The 23,577-nt window shown below is 43.1% G+C and overlaps 1 long non-coding RNA gene across 1 annotated transcript in view; it reads right to left on the bottom strand.

Annotated features, from left to right (window-relative positions):
* Nucleotides 1–4,046: 4,046 nt before the first annotated feature.
* Nucleotides 4,047–23,577, bottom strand: part of LOC137345282 (uncharacterized) — a 100,588-nt gene continuing 81,057 nt past the window's right edge. The window contains exons 2-3 of the long non-coding RNA XR_010968554.1: nt 11,710–11,784; nt 4,047–4,315 (exon numbers count right to left, since the gene is read on the bottom strand). This is a non-coding gene — a long non-coding RNA (uncharacterized lncRNA). The remainder of the gene's footprint in view (nt 4,316–11,709; nt 11,785–23,577) is intronic.

Below are 23,577 nucleotides of genomic sequence, written 5' to 3'. Positions count from 1 at the left end.
TATTATTGTTCAGCCCAACCTTCCAAACCCGTGACCTCTACCAACTAGAAGGACAAGGGCAGCAGATGCATGGAAACACCACCAACTGCAAGTTCCCCTCCAAGCCACACACCATCCTGACTTGGAACTATATCACCGTTCCTTCACTGTCACTGGGTCAAAATCCTGGAATTCCCTTCCTCACAGCACTGTGGGTGTACCTACCCCACATGGACTGCAGCAGTTCAAGAAGGTAGCTCACCACCACCTTCTCAAGGGCAATTAGAGATGGGTAATAAATGCTGGCCTGACCAGTGCCACCCACATCCCATGGATGAATAAGAAAAAAATCACAGTAAATTTCGAATTATATTCCGTCCAAGAATCACTGTAAATACCAAATTATTGTCAGTCCAACAATCACAGTAAATATCTCATTATTATTCAGCTGAATGATCTCAGCAATAACAAGTCATAGTTCTAAGGAAAATATCTCTTTAATTTTCAGTCTTATAATCACAAAAAATATCTAATTACCATCAATCCAATCATCAGAGTAAATATCTACCAATTGTCAATCCAATTGTCAATCCTAGTCAAAAAGAAAAAGGAAGCATTTGTAAGGGCTGGAAGGCTAGGAACAGCCGAATCCCTTGAGGAATATAAAGACAGTAGGAAGGAACTTAAGCAAGGAGTCAGGAGGGCTAAAAGGGGTCATGAGAAGTCATTGGCAAACAGGATTAAGGAAAATCCCAAGGCTTTTTATACGTATATAAAGAGCAAGAGGGTAACTAGGGAAAGGGTTGGCCCACTCAAGGACAGAGAAGAGAATCTATGTGTGGAGCCAGAGGAAATGGGCGAGGTACTAAATGAGTACTTTCCATCAATATTCACCAAGGAGAAGGACTTGGGGGATGATGAGCCTAGGGAATGGAGTGTAGACAGTCTCAGTCATCTCATTATCAAAAAGGAGGAGGTGTTGGGCGTCTTGCAAAGCATTAAGGTAGATAAGTCCCCAAGGCCTGATGGGATCTACCCCAGAATACGAAGGGAGGCGAGGGAAGAAATTGCTGGGGCCTTGACAGAAATCTTTTCATCCTCATTGGCTACAGGTGAGGTCCCAGAGGACTGGAGAATAGCCAATGTTGTTCCTTTGTTTAAGAAGGGTAGCAAGGATAATCCAGGAAATTACAGGCTGGTGAGCCTTACGTCAGTGGTAGTGAAATTATTAGAGAGGATTCTTCGGGACAGGATTTACTCCCATTTGGAAACAAACGAACTTATTAGCGAGAGGCAGCATGGTTTTGTGAAGGGAGGTCATGTCTCACTAATTTGATTGAGTTTTTTGAGGAAGTGACAAAGATGGTTGATGAAGGAAGGGCAGTGGATGTTATCTATGTGGACTTCAGTAAAGCCTTTGACAATGTCCCTCATGGCAGACTGGTACAAAAGGTGAAGTCACACGGGATCAGCGGTGAGCTGGCAAGATGGATACAGAACTGGCTCAGTCATAGAAGACAGAGGGTAGCAGTGGAAGGGTGCTTTTCTGAATGGAGGGATGTGACTGGTGGTGTTCCGCAGAGATCAGTGCTGGGACGTTTGCTGTTTGTAGTATATATAAATGATTTGGAGGAAAAGGTAGCTGGTCTGATTAGTAAGTTTGCGGACGACACAAAGGTTGGTGGAGTTGCGGATAGTGTTGAGGATTGTCAGAGGATACAGCAGGATATAGATCGGTTGGAGACTTGGGCGGAGAAATGACAGATGGAGTTTAATCCGGACAAATGTGAGGTAATGCATTTTGGGAGGTCTAATGCAGGTGGGAAGTATACAGTAAATGGCAGAACCCTCAGGAGTATTGACATGCAGAGAGATCTGGGCGTACAGGTCCACATGTCACTGAAAGTGGCAACGCAGGTGGATAAGGTAGTCAAGAAGGCATACGGCATGCTTACCTTCATCGGTCGGGGCATAGAGTATAAAAATTGGCAAGTCATGCTGCAGCTGTACAGAACTTTAGTTAGGCCACACTTAGAATATTGCGTGCAATTCTGGTCGCCACACTACCAGAAGGACGTGGAGGCTTTGGAGAGGGTACAGAAGAGGTTTACCAGGATGTTGCCTGGTCTGGAGGGCATTAGCTATGAGGAGAGGTTGGGTAAACTAGGATTGTTTTCACTGGAACGTCGGCGGTGGAGGGGTGACATGATAGAGGTTGACAATGTTATGAGCGGCATGGACAGAGTGGATAGTCAGAAGCTTTTTCCCAGGGTGGAAGAGTCAGTTACTGGGGGACATAGGTTTAAGGTGAGAGGGGCAAAGTTTAGAGGGGATGTGCGAGGCAAGTTCTTTACTCAGAGGGTGGTGAGTGCCTGGAACTTGCTGCCGGGGGAGGTGGTGGAAGTAGGTACGATAGCGACATTTAAGAGGCATCTTGACAAATATATGAATAGAAAGGGAATAGAGGGATACGGTCCCCGGAAGTGCAGAAGGTGTTAGTTTCGGCAGGCATCAAGATCGGCGCAGGCTTGGAGGGCCGAATGGCCTGTTCTTGTGCTGTACTGTTCTTTGTTCTTTGTTCAATACACAGAGTAAAAACCGAATTATTGTTCAGTTTAATAAGGACATGGTCATTTTTTTAAATGATTTTACGTTGATAGGTTAATTGGCCATTGTAAAAATTGCCCCAAGTGTAGGTAGGTGGAGGAGAATTGGGCGAAGATGGGGCTGTGAGAGGGAAAATGGGATTCATGTAGAATTAGTATAAATGGTCGGCACGGACTCGGTGGGCCGAAGGGCCTGTTTCGGTGCTGTATCTCTCTATGCCTATTCTTCTTTGGCCTCCTTATCTCGAGAGACAATGGCTAAGTGCCTGGAGGTGATCAGTGGTTTGTGAAGCAGCGCCTGGAGTGGCTATAAAGGCCAATTCTAGAGTGACAGGCTCTTCCACAGGTGCTGCAGAGAAATTTGTTTGTCGGGGCTGTTACACAGTTGGCTCTCCCCTTGCGCCTCTGTCTTTTTTCCTGCCAACTACTAAGTCTCTTCGACTCGCCACACTTTAGCTCCGTCTTTATGGCTGCCCGCCAGCTCTGGCGAACGCTGGCAACTGACTCCCACGACTTGTGATCAATGTCACAGGATTTCATGTCGCGTTTGCAGACGTCTTTAAAGCAGAGACATGGACGGCCGGTGGGTCTGATACCAGTGGCGAGCTCGCTGTACAATGTGTCTTTGGCAATCCTGCCATCTTCCATGCGGCTCACATGGCCAAGCCATCTCAAGCGCCGCTGACTCAGTAATGTGTATAAGCTGGGGATGTTGGCCGCCTCAAGGACTTCTGTGTTGGAGATACGGTCCTGCCACCTGATGCCAAGTATTCTCCGGAGGCAGCGAAGATGAAATGAATTGAGACTTCGCTCTTGGCTGACATACGTTGTCCAGGCCTCGCTGCCATAGAGCAAGGTACTGAGGACACAGGCCTGATACACTCGGACTTTTGTGTTCCGTGTCAGTGCGCCATTTTCCCACACTCTCTTGGCCAGTCTGGACATAGCAGTGGAAGCCTTTCCCATGCACTTGTTGATTTCTGCATCTAGAGACAGGTTACTGGTGATAGTTGAACCTAGGTAGGTGAACTCTTGAACCACTTCCAGAGCGTGGTCACCAATATTTATTGATTGGGCATTTCTGACGTCCTGTCCCATGATGTTTGTTTTCTTGAGGCTGATGGTTAGGCCAAATTCATTGCAGGCAGCCGCAAACCTGTCGATGAGACTCTGCAGACACTCTTCAGTGTGAGATGTTAAAGCAGCATCGTCAGCAAAGAGGAGTTCCCTGATGAGGACTTTCCGTACTTTGGACTTCGCTCTTAGACGGGCAAGGTTGAACAACCTGCCCCCTGATCTTGTGTGGAGGAAAATTCCTTCTTCAGAGGACTTGAACGCACGTGAAAGCAGCAGGGAGAAGAAAATCCCAAAAAGCGTGGGTGCGAGAACACAGCCCTGTTTCACGCCACTCTGGATAGGAAAGGGCTCTGAGGAGGAGCCACCATGTTGAATTGTGCCTTTCATATTGTCATGGAATGAGGTGATGATACTTAGTAGCTTTGGTGGGCATCCAATCTTTTCTAGTAGTCTGAAGAGACCACGTCTGCTGACGAAGTCAAAGCCAGAAGCTGGCCGAGCGCGTCTACCCTGAGGCACAGTGTGGCTTTCCTGCAGAGAGATCGACCATTGACATGCTGTTCTCCCTTCGTCAGATACAGGAGAAATGCCGTGAACAACAGATGCCCCTCTACATTGCTTTCTATGACGATATGACTCTGTAATTGTTCAGTCTATAAAGCACAGTAAATATTTGAGATTGTAAGCCCAATTACCAAAGTACATACTTAAATATTGTCCGGTCCAAAATTAACATAAAATATATAATTATTATCAATCCAATAGTCACAGTAAATATGTAATTATTGTCCATTCCATGAATCATAATAAGTGCATTTTAATTGTTCAGTCCACTGATTACTGTGAACATTTATTAAACATTCAAACGGCTTTTATAATTATTGTTCTGTTCCCTCATCACAGTAAATATTATTATTTAATCAAATACTTGCATCAAATAGGATATATTTCTGCAATAAAACATGAAATTACTAATTATTGTTCAGTCCAATAGTCACAGTAAACATCTAAATAGTGTTCAATCAAATAATCATCGTAAATACTTGAATGAGCAAGGCATAGAGGGATATGGAATTAATGCGGGCAGGTGGGATTAATATCGGTAGGCATCATGGTCGGCATGGACGCGGTGGGCCGAAGGGCCTGTTTCAATGCTGTACGACTCTAAATAGTGAAGAAATTTCAATCCAAAATCACCGTAAATATCCAATTGTTGCATGTGGAATAATTACAGTAAATTGCTAATTACTGTTCGATCGAATAATTACAGTAAAATATGTGATTATTATTCAGGCCAGCAATCACAGTAAATTTCAAATTATATTCGATCCAATAATGAGTGTAAATATCAAATTATTGACGGGCCAGTAATCACAGTCAGTATCTAATTATTATTTGGTTAAATGCTCTCAGCAATAACAAGTCAGAGTTCCGTGCAATCGTTAAGGAAACCATCTCCTTATTTTTCATTCTTATAATCACAGGAACTTTCTTTTTTCCCATCAATCCAATCGTCAGGGTGAATATCTGATCATTTTTGCTCCAATCATCACCATAAATATCTACCAATTGTCAGTTCAATATACAGAGTAAAAACCGAATTCGTGTTCGGTGCAATAATCACAGTTAATTTATACATTGTGTTCAGTTCAAAGATCATTGTCAATATCTAAGAATTGTAAGATCAATTAATGTTCAGTTCAATAAGCATAGTAAATATTTAAAATTATAAGCCCAATTATCATGCTACATATCTAATTATTGCCCGGACAAGAAATAACATGAAATATCTAATTATTGTCACTCTAACAGTCACAGTAAACATATAATTATTATTCATTTCATGAATCGCAACAACTATGTTTTAATTATTCAGTCCACTAATGACAGTGAACATCTAACTATTATAAATTCAAACCACTTTGAAAATATCACTTTAATACCAACATTAAATGTATAACTATTGTCAGTCCAATAATCAAAGTAAATATTTAAATATCAACGCAAGCTCGAGGAACAGCATCTCATCTACCGATTAGGCACACTACAGCCTGCCGGACTGAACATTGAGTTCAATAATTTCACAGCATGACAGCCCCCCATTTTACTTTCATTTTTAGTTATTTTTTCTTTTTTTCTTTTTTACATTCTTTACAATCTTTTTTTTTGCATTTATTTCGTTTCATCTTAGTTTGTTCAGTTTGCTTACCCACGGTTTTTTTCATGTTTGCACTTGCTGCTGTTCAATATTCAGTGCATGAACACTTAATCTGTACTAATGCTTTGTCCTTCAACACACCATTAACATATTGTTTGCTTTTGCTCCATGACCTTTTGGTCAGCCATGTGGCCTTGTCCAATCAACACCTTCTCCTTTGTTATCTCTTGCCCCACCCCCACCTCACTTGCTTATAACCTGTGACATTTCTAATATTTGTCAGTTCCAAAGAAGGGTCACTGATCCGAAACGTTAATTCTGCTTCTCTTTCCACAGATGCTGCCAGACCTGCTGAGTGGTTCCAGCATTTCTTGATTTAATTTCAGATTTCCAGCATCCGCAGTATTTTGCTTTTATTTTAATATTTAAATATTGTTCAGTTCTATTGTCATGATCCGATTTTTTTTTCCGGGAAAAATGCGGTGTGTCTTTAAGACAGCAAAGGATCAGTACTGCTTTAAGAACAAGCAAGCCTCAGGAGTTACCGAGAAGGTGCATTGTGGTTGACGTTGGATACAACCATACTGAGAAGGAACCAACCAGTTTCAGAAGATGCATCCTGGTTGCCTTGGATACAGCCACTCAGAGATTGAGGACCGATATACAATGTTGACATTAAATTTTAAACTGGCTTTTTATCTGAGACAGACTGTTCTAACACACAGACAGCTGGGCCAACGTGACCTGAACAGAGATCTCTGTTAATTTAAACTGAAGGAAGAATTTAAAGTAACTATTTTTGACCCGAAAAATTATAAAGCCAGATTGATTCGATTAAAAGTGGTTGTGATTTGTTGATCTGAATTGCTGGAAGAAAGAGAAGTTTGTTTTCCTTTCCTCATCAGATCCTGGAAGAACGCGAGTGGAGTTTAATCAGTGGATTGTTCATCGGGAAGTGTAAATCTGTAAGGATGCTAATTTCTATTCCTATTTTTTTAAATGTTGTTTTTATCTTAGTAGTGTTTAAGAATTTATTTTTTTCTAATAAACAGTTAATTTGTTGATCGAAAGACACCTGGTTTGGTTTGCCTCATTCGGGGGTTAATAGATTGTTCAATTCGGCTGTGGTTTTGTTTAATTGGAAAGTTTAAAGTGATATGTTATGTGATCTGTGGAGTGACAGGACTGAATTCACAGTGCATTGCTCCCATTGCAATCAGAATCATATATTTTGATTGGGGGCTTTGGCTTGAGCGGTCGTGTCGTAACACAATAATTATAGGAAACATCTAATTTGTCTCAGTCCATTATTCAGACAATTTAGCCAAATATTATTCATTCAGAGCGAATTTCAAACTATATCTTTTCCTTTGGCCTCCTTGTCTCGAGAGACAATGGGTAAGTGGCTGGAGGTGGTCAATGCTTTGTGAAGCAGTGCCTGGTCAATTCTGGCCAATAAAGGCCAATTCTGCAGTGACAGACTCTTCCACAGGTGCTGCATTTAAAATTGGTTGTCGGGGCTGTTACACAGTTGGCTCTCTACTTGCGCTTCTGTCTTTTTTCCTGCCAACTGCTAAGTCTTTTCGACTCGCCACGCTTTAGCCCCACCTTTATGGTTGCCCGCCAGCTCTGGCGATCGCTGGCAACTGACTCCCACGACTTGTGATCAAAGTCACAGGACTTCATGTCGCGATTGCAGATGTCTTTAAAGTGGAGACATGGACGGCCGGTGGGTCTGATACCAGTGACGAGCTCGCTGTACAATGTGTCCTTGGGGATCCTGCCATCTTCCATGCAGCTCACATGGCCAAGCCATCTCAAGCGCCGTTGACTCAGTAGTGTATATGCTGGGGATGTTGGCCGCCTCGAGGACTTCTGTGTTGGAGATATGGTCCTGCCAGCTGATGCTAAGGATTCTCCGGAGGCAGCGAAGATGGAATGAATTGAGATGTCGCTCTTGGCTGACTTACGTTGTCTAGGCCTCGCTGCCATAGAGCAAGGTACTGAGGACACAGGCTTGATACACTTGGACTTCTGTGTTCTGTGTCAGTGCGCCATTTTCCCACACTCTCTTGGACAGTCTGCACATAGCAGAGGAAGCCTTTCCCATGCGCTTGTTTAATTCTGCATCGAGAGACAGGTTACTGGTGATAGTTGAGCCGAGGTAGGTGAACTCTTGAACCACTTCCAGAGCGTGGTCGCCGATATTGATGGATGGAGCATTTCTGACGTCCTGTCCCATGATGTTCGTTTTCTTGAGGCTGATGGTTAGGCCAAATTCATTGCAGGCAGCCGCAAACCTGTCTATGAGTCTCTGCAGACACTCTTCAGCGTAAGATTTTAATGCAGCATCATTAGCAAAGAGGAGTTCCCTGATGAGGACTTTCCGTACTTTGGTCTTCGCTTTTAGACGGGCAAGGTTGAATAACCTGCCACCTGATCTTGTGTGGAGGAAAATTCCTTCTTCTGAAGACTTGAACACATGAGAGAGCAGCAGGGAGAAGAAGATCCCAAACAGTGTAGGTGTGAGAACACAGCCCTGTTTCACGCCACTCAGGATAGGAAAGGGGTCTGATGAGGTGCTGCTATGCTGAATTGTGCCTTTCATATTGTCATGGAATGAGGTGATGATACTTAGTAGCTTTGGTGGACATCCAATCTTTTCTAGTAGTTTGAAGAGAGCCCGTCTGCTGACCAGGTCAAAGGCTTTGGTGAGATCAATGAAAGCAACATAGAGGGGCATCTGTTGTTCACGGTATTTCTCCTGTAGCTGGCGAAGGGAGAACAGCATGTCAATGGTGGATTTCTTTGCTCGAACGCCACACTGTGCCTCAGGGTAGATACACTCAGCCAGCTTCTGGAGCCTGTTTAAAGTGACACGAACGAAGACTTTCCCCACTATGCTGAGCAGGGAGATTCCACGGTAGTTGTTGCAGTCACCGCGGTCACCTTTGTTCTTATAGAGGGTGATGATATTGGCATCGCGCATGTCCTGTGGTACTGCTCCCTCGTCCCAGCACAGGCAAAGCAGTTCGTGTAGTGCAGAAAGTATAGCAGGCTTGGCACTCTTGATTATTTCAGGAGTAATGCTGTCCTTCCCAGGGACTTTTCCGCTGCCTAAAGAATCAATGGCATCACTGAGTTCCGATTTCGTTGGCTGTACAGTCCATTAAACACAGCAAACATCTGATTATTGTTCTAACAATAACCAGGGTAAATATCTAATTATTATTCAGTCCAATAATTACAGTTCTTTTCTAATTAATGTTCAGATCAATAATCTTGTTTGGCCTCCTTGTCTTGAGAGACAATGGGTAAGCGCCTGGAGGTGGTCAGTGGTTTGTGAAGCAGTGCCTGGAGTGGCTATAAAGGCCAATTCTAGAGTGACAGACTCTTCCACAGGTGCTGCAGAAAAATTGGTTGTCGGGGCTGTTACACAGTTGGCTCTCCCCTTGCACCTCTGTCTTTTTTCCTGCCAACTGCTAAGTCTCTTCAACTTGCCACACTTTAGCCCCGCCTTTATGGCTGCCCGCCAGCTCTGGCGATCACCGGCAGCTGACTCCCACGACTTGTGATCAATGTCACAGGACTTCTTCTCACATTTGCAGACGTCTTTAAAGCGGAGACATGGACGGCTGGTGGGTCTGATACCAGTGGCGAGCTCGCTGCACAATGCGTCCTTGGGGATCCCGCCATCTTCCATGCGGCTCACATGGCCAAGCCATCCCAAGCGCCGCTGGCTCAGTCGGGTGTATATGCTGGGGATGTTGGCCACCTCGAGGACTTCTGTGTTGGAGATACGGTCCTGCCACCCGATGCCAAGTATTCTCCGGAGGCAGCGAAGATGGAATGAATTGAGACGTTGCTCTTGGCTGACATACGTTGTCCAGGCCTCGCTGCCGTAGAGCAAGGTACTGAGGACACAGGCTTTACTCACAGTAAATATTATTATTCAATTGAATACTCGCAGCAAATATGATAAATTTAGGCAAAAAACATGAAACTACTAATTATTGTACAGTACAGTAGTCACAGCAAATATGTAAATTGTGTTGAAGCAAATAATCAAAGTAAATAGCTGAGAAAAGTGAATCCAAAATCACAGTAAATATCTAATTATTGCACGGTGAAATAATCACGGTAAATTGCTAATTACTAATTGCTAATAACATATGTAATTATTGTTCAGCCAAACAATCACAGTAAATTTCAAATTATTTTAGGTCCAATAATCACTGTAAATACCAAAGTATTGATAGTCCAATATTTACAATAAAGATCTAATTATTACTCAGTTGAATGATCTCAGTCATAACTCAGTTAGGCGGCATTGTAGACAGTCTAGACGATAGCACAAAATTGCAAAGAGATATTGACAGACCAGATGAGTGGGAAAAACTGTGGCAGATGGATTTCAATGCGGGCAAGTGTGTGTTTATCCATTCTGGACCAAAAAAGGATAGAGCAGGGTTCATTTTTAAATGGGAAGAGGTTACGTACAGTGGATGTCCCAAGAGACTTGGGGGTTCAGGAGTATAGATCTTTAAAATGCCATGAGCAAGTACAGAAAATAATCAGAAAGGCTAATGGAATGCTAGCCTTTATATCCAGAGGATTGGAGTAGAAAGACACAGAGGTTATGCTGCAGCTGTACAAAACCCTGGTTAGACCCCACTTGGAATACTGTGAGCAGTTCTGGGCACCACACCTTAGGAAGGATATATTGGCCTTGGGGGGAGTGCTACGTAGGTTTACAAGAATGATACCTGGACTACAGGGGTTAAGTTACGAGGAGAGATTACACAAATTAGGCCCGTTTTCGCTAGAATTTAGAAGGTTAAGGGGTGATCTGATCGAAGTCTTCAAGATATTAACAGGAAAAGACAGGCTAGATAAAGATAAACTATTTCCACTGGTTGGAGATTCTAAAACTGGGGGGAATAGTCTAAAAATTAGGACCGGACCGTTCAGGAGAGATGTTAGGAAGCACTTCTTCACGCAAAGGGTGGTAGAGGTTTGGAGCTCTCTCCCACAAACAACTGTTGAAGCTAGAACAGTTGTTAATTTTAAATCTGAGGTAGATAGATTTTTGTTAAGCAAAGATGTTAAGGGATATGGGCCCAAGGCAGGTATATGGAGTTAGGCCATGGATCAGCCATGATCTCATTGAATGGCGGGACAGGCTCGAGGGGCTGAATGGCCTGCTCCTGTTCCTATGTTCCGAGAGCTCAGTGTTCCATGCAATAATCAAGGAAAACGTCTCCTGATTTTTCAATCTTATAATCATAGGAGATGTCTAATTCACAGCAATCCGATAATCAGAGTAAATATCGAGTTATTTTTGCTCCAATCAGGAAATATCTACCACTTGCCAGTCCAATATACAGAGTAGAAATTATTGTTCCCGTCAATAGTCATTGTTAAATTCTAAATTGGGCTCAAGTCAAAGGTTTCTGCAAATAGCTAGAGATTGTCAGATCAATTAATGTTCACTTCAATAACCACACAGTCATTTTCTAGTTATTGTTCCATTCAATAAGCAGAGTAATTACCGAAGATTATAATTCCCATTATCAACATACATATCTATTTATTGTTCAGTCCAAAAACAACATGAAATATCTAATTTGTGCGTACTGGAAGCTACATACATTAAGATACAAAGCCTGTCTTTGCAGACTGAAAGAATATGTACACACATTGCGCCTGTTTCAGCTAAACAAAATAAGTGACAGCCATTCGTTGCTTCATTCCTCAGGGCAATGCCTTGACCAATCAGAGCCAAGCTGCCTGGTTTAAATTTCAAACAAAGCTTCACAGTTAACAGTCAGTCGCCATAAACTGGTGCATTCTCCATGGCAACACCTCTACCAATCAGAGTTCACTTACCAACCAATCAACACCCTTTTCTCGTACATTATAAAGTTGCTGCTTCTCCTGACAGTGGTATTCTTTCAGATTGTCCTGATGAGTGCAAGATGAAAAGTTTTGATAAAATCTCTATTTTCAGCAATACTCAAATATCTAATTATTGTTGTTCAAATAATCACAGTAAATTTTTAAATTAATTTTCATTCCATGAATTTCTGTAGCTATACATTCATTATTCAGTACACTAGTTACAGTAAATACCCAATTTTTATCAGTCCAAACCACTTTGAAAATATCTAATTATTGCTCACTTCAATAATAAGATTAGATATATAACTATCGACAGTCCAATAATCAGAGAGTCATAGAGTTATACAGCACAGAAACAGGCCCTTTGGCCCATCGTGTCTGTGCTGGCCATCAAGCACTGAACTATTCTAATCCCATTTTCCAGCACTTGGCCCATAGCCTTGTCGGCTATGGCGTTTCAAGAGCTTATCTGAACACTTCTGAAATGTTGTGAGGGTTCCTGCCTCTACCACATCTTCAGGTAGTGCGTTCCAGATTCCAACCATCCTCTGGGTGAAATTTTTTTTCCTCAAATCCCCTCCAAACCTCCTGTCCCTCTGACCCTCCGTACTTCCTAGGATCCTATTCCCTTTATAATCAAAGTAATTATTTCATTATTGTTCAGTTCTATAATGAGTTCTATAATGAAATATCTAACTATTCTCAGTCGGATAATCACACAATTTCTCTAAATATTATTCAGCCCAATAATCAGAGTGAATTTACAATTATTGTTAAGTAAAATAAACATCATTATCATCAAATTACTGCTCAGTTCAATAATCACAGTAAATAGCTAATTATTGTTCCATCCAATAAACACAGTAAATCTTTTCATTTTAGCACTACAACAAAGGCATGAAATGACAAGTTGTTGCTCAAACCAAGGGGACGGTAGGATCTTCTTTGGCCTCCTTGTCTCGAGAGACAATGGGTAAGCGCCTGAAGGTGCTCAGTGCTTTGTGAAGCAGCGCCTGGAGTGGCTATAAAGGCCAATTCTAGAGTGACAGACTCTTCCACAGGTGCTGCAGATAAAATTGGTTATCGGGGCTGTTACACAGTTGGCTCTCCCCTTATGCTTCTGTCTTTCTTCCTGCCAACTGTTAAGTCTCTTTGACTCGCCACTCTTTAACCCCGCCTTTATGGTTGCCCGCCAGCTCTGGCGATCGCTGGCAACTGACTCCCACGACTTGTGATCAATGTCACAGGACTTCATGTCGCGTTTTCAGACGTCTTTAAAGCGGAGACATGGACGGCTGGTGGGTCTGATACCAGTGACGAGCTCGCTGTACAATGTGTCCTTGGGGATCCTGCCATCTTCCATGCGGCTCACATGGCCAAGCCATCTCAAGCGCCGCTGACTCAGTAGGGTGTATATATTGGAGATGTTGGCTGCCTTGGGGAATTCTGCATTGGGGATGCGGTCCTGCCACCTGATGCCAAGGATTCACCGGAGGCAGTGATGATGGAATGAGTTGAGACGTCGCTCTTGGCTGACGTACGTTGTCCAGGCCTCGCTGCCATAGAGCAAGGTACTGAGGACACAGGCCTGATACACTCGGACTTTTGTGTTCCATGTCAGTGCGCCATTTTCCCAAACTCTCTTGGCCAGTCTGGATATAGCAGCGGACGCCTTTCCCATGTGCTTGTTGATTTCTGCATCGAGAGACAGGTTACTGGTGATAGTTGAACCCAGGTAGGTTAACTCTTGAACCACTTCCAAAGCATGGTCACCAATATTGATGGATGGATCATTTCTGACGTCATGTCCCATGACGTTTGTTTTCTTGAGGCTGATGGTTAGGCCAAATTCATTGCAGACAGCCGCAATCCTGTCAATGAGTCTCTGCAGACACTCTTCAGTGTGGGATGTTAATGCAGCATCATCAGCAAAGAGGAGTTCCCTGATGAGGACTTTCCGTACTTTGGTCTTCGCTCTAAGACGGGCAAGGTTTTTGTTTTGTTTTAGAGATACAGCAGTGAAACAGGCCCTTCGGCCCACACGCCTGTGCCGACCATCAACCACCCATTTATACTAATCCTACATTAATCCCATATTCTCTACCACATCCCCATAATTCTCCTACCACCTACCTACACTAGGGGCAATTTACAATGGCCAATTTACCTATCAACCTGCAAGTCTTTGGCTGTGGGAGGAAACCAGAGCACCCGGCAGAAACCCATGCGGTCACAGGGAGAACTTGCAAACTCCACACAGGCAGTACCCAGAATCGAACCCGGGTTGCTGGGGCTGTGAGGCTGCGGTGCTAACCACTGCGCCACTCTTGTTGAACAATCTACCATCTGATTTTGTGTGGAGGAAAATTCCTTCTTCTGAAGACTTGAACGCATGTGAGAGCAGCAGGGAGAAGAAGATCCCAAACAGTGTAGGTGCGAGAACACAGCCCTGTTTCACGCCACTCAGGATAGGAAAGGGGTCTGATGAGACGCCGCTATGCTGAATTGTGCCTTTCATATTGTCATGGAATGAGGTGATGATACTTAGTAGCTTTGGTGGACATCCAATCTTTTCTAGTAGTTTGAAGAGAGCACGTCTGCTGACCAGGTCAAAGGCTTTGGTGAGATCAATGAAAGTAACATAGAGGGGCATCTGTTGTTCACGGCATTTCTCCTGTAGCTGGCGAAGGGAGAACAGTATGTCAATGGTGGATCTCTCTGCTCGAAAGCCACACTGTGCCTCAGGGTAGATACGCTCAGCCAGCTTCTGGAGTCTGTTTAAAATGACAGTAGCAGAGCGATAACATTACTAGAGTAATAATTCAGAGACCTAATACAATACTCCAGAGGCTGGATTTTACAGGTCACCCAGACATCGGGGCTCTGGGCAGGAGGACCCTGGTAAATGGTTCCAGCAGAGGCCCACGATGGGCCTCGACCCTAGGAAGGCCCAACCCCATATTGCCGGTGGCAGCAAGGCCTTGTGGCGGCCTGCCCACCATTCGGCGACGGGAACAGCATTTCCATAATCAAAAACATGCAAATGAATGAATCAAATAACTACCTGCTCTCACCATCCCTTCCGGTGCCATACTGGTGGCTGCGGCCGGCACTCCCGCGTCTTCGGATCTCCGGAGATCCGATGCAGGACACTGGTGGGGAGTGGGGGAGGGGAAGAGGTAAGTATTTCAGTGCTGGGTTGGGGGAAGTTGTGGGGAAAGCGGGGTCATACTAATATGATTGGTGCAGGGGATTGTGGGCAGGGTTAAAGATAGAAGTTTGTGAACCTTGGGGGGGGTCGAAAGGTCAGTTTCACAAGTATTTTGGGGGACAGAGGGCAAGAAATGAACTGTCTGGTTGTTGTGGGGGTGGGGGGGAGGGAGGTGTGGGAGAGGGGATAGAAACATTTATTTAATTTTTTATTAACATTCACAATGCAGGCAGCTTTAAATGTTTATACAAAATGGAAGGCCTTAAAAATGGCACCAGACGCTATTGCTGGGGTGAACCACTCGCCCCCTCCACGTCATCAGGGGTTGGGGGTGGGGGGTAGGCGCGGCCATGTAAATGAGCTGCCGCATTTAATATTGTGGCGGCTCCGCAGAGTAAAGCCCCGCATCTGCGGGCTGATGCCGTAACATAAAATTCAGTCTTTGAATTCAATCCCCACCAGGGCAGCTCAGGGAATTTGAGCTCAATTATTTAATTAATCTGTAATAAAGTGCCAGTCTCATTAGTAATGATTATAAAATTGTCATTAAAAACCCACCCGGTTCACTAATGTCCTTCAGGGAAGGTAATCTGCCATCTGTACCTGGTCTGGCCTACATGTGACTCCGGACCCACAGCGATGTGGCTGACTCTTAACTGTCACGCAGTTGTATCGAACCACTACAGAAAAGAGCACTGTGGGTGTCCCCACGCCACATGGACTCACCTCACCACCACCTTTCTCAAGGGCAATTAGGAATGGTCAATAAATGCTGGCCTTGCCTGTGATGCTCACTTCACAAGAATAAACCAAAAACATTATTGTGAACGTCTGATTATTGTTTATTACAGTAAATATGCAATTATTTATTGGTCCAGGAGGCACAGCGAGTGCCTAATTATTGTTCAGTTCAATAATCTCAATAGTCATATTAAATATGTAATCAGTACAAATTGAATAACTACAGTAAATATCTACTTATCTAATGGGGCAGCACAGTGGTGCAGTGGTTAGCACCGCGACCTCACAACTCCAGGAACCCGAGTTCGATTCTGGGTACTGCCTGTGCGTAGTTTGCAAGTTTTCCCTGTGATCGCATGGGTTTTTGCCGGGCGCTCCAGTTTCCTCCCACTGCCAAAGACTTGCAGGTGATCAATAAATTGGCCATTGTCAATTGCTCCGAGTGGAGGTAGGTGGTCGGGAATAAGGGATTAATGTAGGGTTAGTATAAATGGGTGGTTCTTGGTCGGCACAGACTTGGTGGGCCAAAGGGCCTGTTTCAGTGCTGTATCTCTAAATAAAATAAAATTATTGTCCATCCCACTAATCACAGAAAATGTTAAGAACTATTGTCAGAAAAATAATCACAATAAGTAACTCGTTCTTGCTCAGTCCAATAATCACAATGATCAAATTAATGTTAGAAACATAGAATCAGAGCAAGTTATGGCACAGAAAGAGTCCACTTGGCCCATTTTTTCCGTGCTGGCTGAAAAAAAGAGCCACCCAGCCGAATCCCACTTTCCAGCATTTGGTCCGTAGCCCTGCAGATTATGGTACTTGAGGTGCATATCCAGACTCCTTTTAAATGAGTTGAGGGCATCTGCCTCAACTACCCTTTCTGCCCTTTCAGGCAGTGAGTTCCAGACCCCCACCGCCCTCTGGGTGAAAACCTTTTTCCTCATCTTCCCTCTAATCCTTCCACCAGTCATTTTAAATCTATGCCCCCTAGTCACTGAGCTCTCTGCTGAGGTGAATAGGCCCTTCACCTCCACTTTAGCCAGGCCTCCCACAATTTTGTACATCTCAACCAAATCTCCCCTCAGCCTTCTCTGTTCCAATGAGAACAACCCCAATCTATCCAATCTTTCCTCATTGCTGCAATTTCCCACTCCTGGCAACATTCTCATAAATTTCCTCTGTACCTGCTGAGTATTTCCAGCGTTTCTTGTTTTTATTTCAGATTTCCAGCATCTGCAGTATTTTGCTTTTGTATTTATTATTATTAAAGGATTCCATATGCCTTCTTAACCACCTTATCGACCTGTCCTGCTACCTTCACGGGCCTGTGGACATTCACTCCAAGGGGCCTCATTTCCTCCACACCTCTCAGTATCCTCCTATTGTTCATCATAATGAATGGCGGAGCAGGCTCGAAGGGCTGAATGGCCTACTCCTGCTCCTATTTTCTATGTTTCTATTTTTCAGTCTAATAATCACAGTTGTTGCAAAAGGTTTCTTTTTTGTACTAAAATCTTAGACTTCTGTGTGTTTAAAAACTGAAAAAAGGATCTTCAATAGATTTAGACACCTGCATCTAGCTGGAATTTTTGGATGTTGACTTTGTATGCAAGAAAGCAAGCAGTTTCAAGGAAACAGCCAGGGGTTTTGACCTCCTCTGAGCAACACTTTAAAGGACAGTGGAGACACTTTGTGTGGTCACATGATCAGCTCAGGAGGGCTTTTTTGCTTTCACTTTGGACTCTTAAAAACCAATAAATTGGACAAAGAGCAGGCATCTTTGAAACTCAGACATAACCAGCCTGGAGACCCAGAAAAACACCTCTCGCTGTAAGGGAGACTTACATCTCTTGAAAAGAAAGCTTGCATTTGAAAGGTCGCAGATTCCTATTGCCTCCTGTCTCTGAAGAATTTCTGCAACCAGTGAGATCCTTGTTGCCTCCTGTGTTTTGGGAAATCCTGGAACCTGAACAAATAAATCTTCTACTGCTGTGTTGCTGCTGTGAGTCCTTAGCAGATCAGTTGCTACACACCAGTGCAATGTCTGCTGTAGTTGAATTGCCTTAAACACCTACCCATCAAAGACTGTTCATCAACCTCACCTGGAGAGACTGCAAGTGGCATCTAATTATTCGACTCTGGGACACCTCACCCAACCGAAGATTTCCTACCAGAACGTGCCGAACTGATTTATTGTTATTATTCTTTCTATTTCTAAGAAACAGCTGTAAACCAAAAATCTTTTTTCCCTGTTAACCGTTTTTTAAAAATTTATGTGTGCATGCATGAGGACTAAGGAACTAAAGAGCTTTACATACATATATAGATTTATCTCATTAGTAATTAAAACATATTATTTCTTTTCTAATAAATAGTTAATGTTGTTGTTTAAAGAAACCTTGTCGATGTGCATTATTCAGGGGGACAAACAGAGTGTCTAATTTGGCTATTCTTCGCAAGGTGGGAAACTTTATTGATATGCTGTGACCTGTGGAGAAGTGGGACTGAATTAACAGTGCATTACTCCCACCTTGGCCATAATGCAGTTAAATATCTAATTGTCATTCAGTCTACTAAACAGAGCAAACAACCAATTACTGTTCTGTCGAATAATTACAGGAAATATCTAATTATTTTCCATTCATAAATCTAATGATTGTCAATCCAAAACACACAGTAAATACATAAATGGTATTCAGTCGAATAATCACACTAAATATTCCACAGTCCAATAATCACAGTACATCTGTTATTATGTTGCACTTCATCAATCGTAATAAATTGCAAATTTTTGTTCAGTCCATTACTCAGTAAATACCAAATTATTCAAAGCCCAATAAACACGGTAAATATCTAATTACTATCCAGTTTAATGATCTCTGAAATATCACTTCATTATTCTGTGCAATAATCAGAGAAAATATCTCTTCGTGCTTCAGTCTTATACTCAGGGGGAAATATCGAAATATTTCAATTTCAATCGGCAGTCCAAATACCTCATCATTTTTGCTCCAGTAATCACTGTAAATATCTGCCAATAGTCAGTCGAATGATCACAGTAAACAGATTATTGTTCAGTCCAATATGCAGAGTCAATGTAAATATTTAATTATTGCTCAATGCAATATTCACAGTAAATTTCTCAATTGTACTCAGTTCATGGATCACTGCAAATATCTGAGAAATATCAGATTAATTAATGTTCAGTTCGATAACCACACAACCATCTTCTAATTGTCGTTCAGTCCAATAATCACAATAGATATATAAGATTATAAGCCCAAATATTAATGTATATATCTGATCATTGTTCAGTGGGCGGCACAGTGGCGCAGTGGTTAGCACCGCAGCCTCACAGCTCCAGTGACCCGGGTTCAATTCTGGGTACTGCCTGTGCGGAGTTTGCAAGTTCTCCCTGTGATCGCGTGGGTTTTTGTCGGGTGCTCCGGTTTCCTCCCACAGCCAAAGACTTGCAGGTTGGTAGGTAAGTTGGCCATTGTAAATTTCCCCTCGTATAGGTATTGAGTTGGGGAATTGAAGGAAGGTGAGGATAAGAGAGGGTAATGGGATTAATGTAGGATTAGTATAAATGGGTGGTTGATGGTTAGTACAGACTTGGTGGGCCAAAGGGCCTGTTTCAGTGCTGTATCTCTAAATAATTATAAATAAATGAACAGGAAATATCCAATCATTGTCATTCCCTTGTAAATAACCAGTAATAAATAATCAGTAATCAAGAGTGCCAAGCCTGCTATACTCTCAGCATTACATGAACTGCTATGCCTGTGCTGGGACGAGGGAGCAGTATCCCAGGACATGCGCGATGCCAATATCGTCACCCTCTATAAAAACAAAGGTGACCGCGGTGACTGCAACAACTACCGTGGAATCTCCCTGCTCAGCATAGTGGGGAAAGTCTTTGCTCGAGTCGCTCTAAACAGGCTCCAGAAGCTGGCCGAGTGCGTCTACCCTGAGGTACAGTGTGGCTTTCGTGCAGAGAGATCGACCGTTAACATGCTGTTCTCCCTTCGTCAGATACAGGAGAAATGCCGCGAACAACAGATGCCCCTCTACATTGCTTTCATTGATCTCACCAAAGCCTTTGACCTCGTCAGCAGACGTGGTCTCTTCAGACTACTAGAAAAGATTGGATGCCCACCAAAGCTACTAAATATCATCACCTCATTCCATGACAATATGAAAGGCACAATTCAACATGGCGGCACATCATCAGACCCCTTTCCTATCCTGAGTGGCGTGAAACAGGGCTGTGTTCTCGCACCCACGCTGTTTGGGATTTTCTTCTCCCTGCTGCTTTCACATGCGTTCAAGTCTTCTGAAGAAGGAATTTTCCTCCACACAAGATCAGGGGTCAGGTTGTTCAACCTTGCCCGTCTAAGAGTGAAGTCCAAAGTACGGAAAGTCCTCATCAGGGAACTCCTCTTTGCTGACGATGCTGCTTTAACTTCTCACGCTGAAGTGTGCCTGCAGAGTCTCATCGACAGGTTTGCGGCTGCCTGCAATGAATTTGGCCTAACCATCAGCCTCAAGAAAACGAACATCATGGGGCAGGACGTCAGAAATGCTCCATCCATCAATATTGGCTACCACGCTCTGGATGTGGTTCAAGAGTTCACCTACCTAGGTTCAACTATCACCAGTAACCTGTCTCTCGATGCAGAATATCAACAAGCACATGGGAAAGGCTTGCACTGCTATATCCAGACTGGCCAAGAGAGTGTGGGAAAATGGCGCACTGACACGGAACACAAAAGTCCGAGTGTATCAAGCCTGTGTCCTCAGTACCTTGCTCTAAGGCAGTGAGGCCTGGACAACGTATGTCAGCCAAGAGCGACGTCTCAATTCATTCCATCTTCGCTGTCTCCGGAGAATACTTGGCATCAGGTGGCAGGACCGTATCTCCAACACAGAACTCCTCAAGGCGGCCAACATCCCCAGCTTATACACACTACTGAGTCAGCGGCGCTTGAGATGGCTTGGCCATGTGAGCCGCATGGAAGATGGCAGGATCCCCAAAGGCACATTGTACAGCGAGCTCGCCACTGGTATCAGACCCACCGGCCGTCCATGTCTCCGCTTTAAAGACGTCTGCAAACGCGACATGAAGTCCTGTGACATTGATCACAAGTCGTGGGAGTCAGTTGCCAGCGTTCGACAGAGCTGGCGGGCAGCCATAAAGGCGGGGCTAAAGCGTGGCGGGTCGAAGAGACTTAGCAGTTGGCAGGAAAAAAGACAGAGGCGCAAGGGGAGAGCCAACTGTGTAACAGCCCCGGCAAACAAATTTTTCTGCAGCACCTGTGGAAGAGCCTGTCACTCTAGAATTGGCCTTTATAGCCACTCCAGGCGCTGCTTCACAAACTACTGACCACCTCCAGGCGCTTACCCATTGTCCCTCGAGATAAGGAGGCCAAAGAAAAAAAAAAGTCCAATAATCCTATTAAGTATGTAACTATTGTTGAGTCCATTAATCACAGTGAATAACTAATTAAAGTTTCATCCATTAATCACAGTACATATCTAATTATTCTTCAGTCTGATCATCACAGCAAAAATCTAATAATTTTCAGAGTGAAATGCACAGTAAACATCGAAGGATTGTTCAGTTCAACAATCACAGCAATTTTTTTTTCCAGCCCAATAATCACTTGAAATATCTAATTACAGTTTATTCCAATAATCACTGTATATTCCTTATTCTCATTCAGTCCAGTTATCATTGTAAATATCTAAGTATTTTTTTGCCCCAATAGTCAAATAAATATCTATTTATTGTTACAATTAGAACAGTTATTTTTTAAATTATTGCTCATTCTACAAATCATAGTAAATATCTTAATACGTAACATTAAAATGGACTGTAAAAGCTTCTATCAATATGTAAAAAGGAGAAGATAAGCAAAAACAGATGTGGGTCCACACAATTGGTGACAGGACACTTTAAGATGCCCAATAATGAAATGGCAGAGAAGCTAAACAAATACTTTGTGTCTGTCTTCATGGAGGAAAATACTAAAAACTTCCCAGAAATAATGGCGAACCAAGGGACTAGTGTAAATAGGGAACTGCAAGATATAAATATTAGTAAATACAAATGTACTGGAGAAATTAATAGGACTTAAAGTAGACAAATGCCCTGGACCTGATGATCGACATCCCAAAATGTTGAAAGAGGCGGCAGTCGATATAATAGATGCAATGGTGGTCATCTTTCAAAATTCTATAGACTCTGGAATGGTTCCTGCAGATTGGAAGGTAGCAATTGTAACCCCACTATTTATGAAAGGAGAGAGAGAGAACACAAGGGACTACAGACCTGTTAGTCCAGCATCTTTCATAGGGAAAATGCTAGAATCTATAATATAGGATGTGATAAGTGGACACTTAAAAAATAATGGTAGGATTGGGCAGAGTAAACATGGATTTATAAAAGGGAAATCATGTTGAACAAACCTGTTGGAGCTTTTGAGGATGAAATTGCAGAATAGATAAGGGGGAACTGGTGGATGTGGTATATTTAGATTTTCAGAAAGGTTTTGATAAGGTCCCACACAAGAGGTTAGTAAACAAAATTAGAGCACATGGGATTGGGGAAATATACTGACATGGATTGGGAACTGGTTAATGGACAGAAAACCGAGACTAGGAATAAATGGGTCATTTTCAGATTGGCAGACTGTGATTAGTGGGGTACCACAAGGATCAGTGTTTGAGCCTCAGCTGTTCACAATCTATATCAATGATTTGGATGTAGAGATTAAATGCAATATTTCCAAGTTTGTAGAGGACACAAAACTAGGTGGAAGTGTGAGTTGTGAGGAGAATTCAAAGACGCTTCAAGGGGATTTGGAGATGCTCAGCGAGTGGGCAAAAATTGGCAGATGGAATACAATGTGCAGCAATGTGAGGTTTATCCACTTTGGTAGGAAAAACGGAAATACAGAGTATTTCTTAAATGCCAAGAGGCTGGGAAGTGTTGAACTTCAAAGGGACTTGGATGTCCTTGTTCATGAGTCACGAAAGCTAACATGCAGGTACAGCAAGCAATTAAGAAGGCAAATGGTATGTTGGCCTTTATTACAAGAGGATTTGAGTAGCGGGGTAAAAATATCTTACTACAATTATGCAGAGCCTTGGTGAGACCGCGCCTGGAGTATTGTGTGCAGTTTTGGTCTCCTTATCTAAGGAAAGATACACTTGCCATAGAGGGAGTGCAACAAAGGTTCAACTAACTAATTCTTGGATGGAGCGATTGTCTATGAGGAAAGATTAAATAGATTGGGCCTTTATTCTCTGGAGTTTAGAAGGATTGAGAGGTGATCTCATTTAAACATGCAAAATTCTTACAGGGCTCGACAGGGTAGATGGAGGAAGGATATCTCCCCTGTCTGGTCAGTCTAGAACCAAGGGACATAGTCTCAGAGTAAGAGGCAGGCCATTAAGGACTGAGATGAGGAGGAATTTCTTCACTCAGAGGGTGGTGAGCCTTTGGCATTCTTTGCCCCAGAAGCCTATGAAGGCTCAATCATTGAGTATGTTCAAGACTGAGATCGATAGATTTCTACATATCTAAAACATTAAGGGGTAGAGGGATAGTGCAGGAAAATGGTATTGAAGTAGAAGATCAGCCATGATCTCATTGAATGGCGGAGTGGAATCGATGGGCTGAATGGCCTACTCCTGCTCCTATTTCTTAAGTTCATATATTCTCATGCAATTTTAGACAAATTATCAATGCACGTATCTAATTATTGTTTGGTCCAAAAATCACTGTAAATGTCTAGTTATTGCTTAGTCTAATCTTCTTCTTTGGCCTCCTTGTCTTGAGAGACAATGGGTAAGCACCTGGAGGTGGTCAGTAGTTTGTGCAGCAACGCCTGGAGTAG

Source organism: Heterodontus francisci, chromosome 28 (genome assembly GCF_036365525.1).
Source record: "Heterodontus francisci isolate sHetFra1 chromosome 28, sHetFra1.hap1, whole genome shotgun sequence".
NCBI classification, from domain to species: domain Eukaryota; kingdom Metazoa; phylum Chordata; class Chondrichthyes; order Heterodontiformes; family Heterodontidae; genus Heterodontus; species Heterodontus francisci.
The sequence above is the reverse complement of the archived record's forward strand: the minus strand, read 5'-3'. Positions and strand labels throughout refer to the sequence as shown.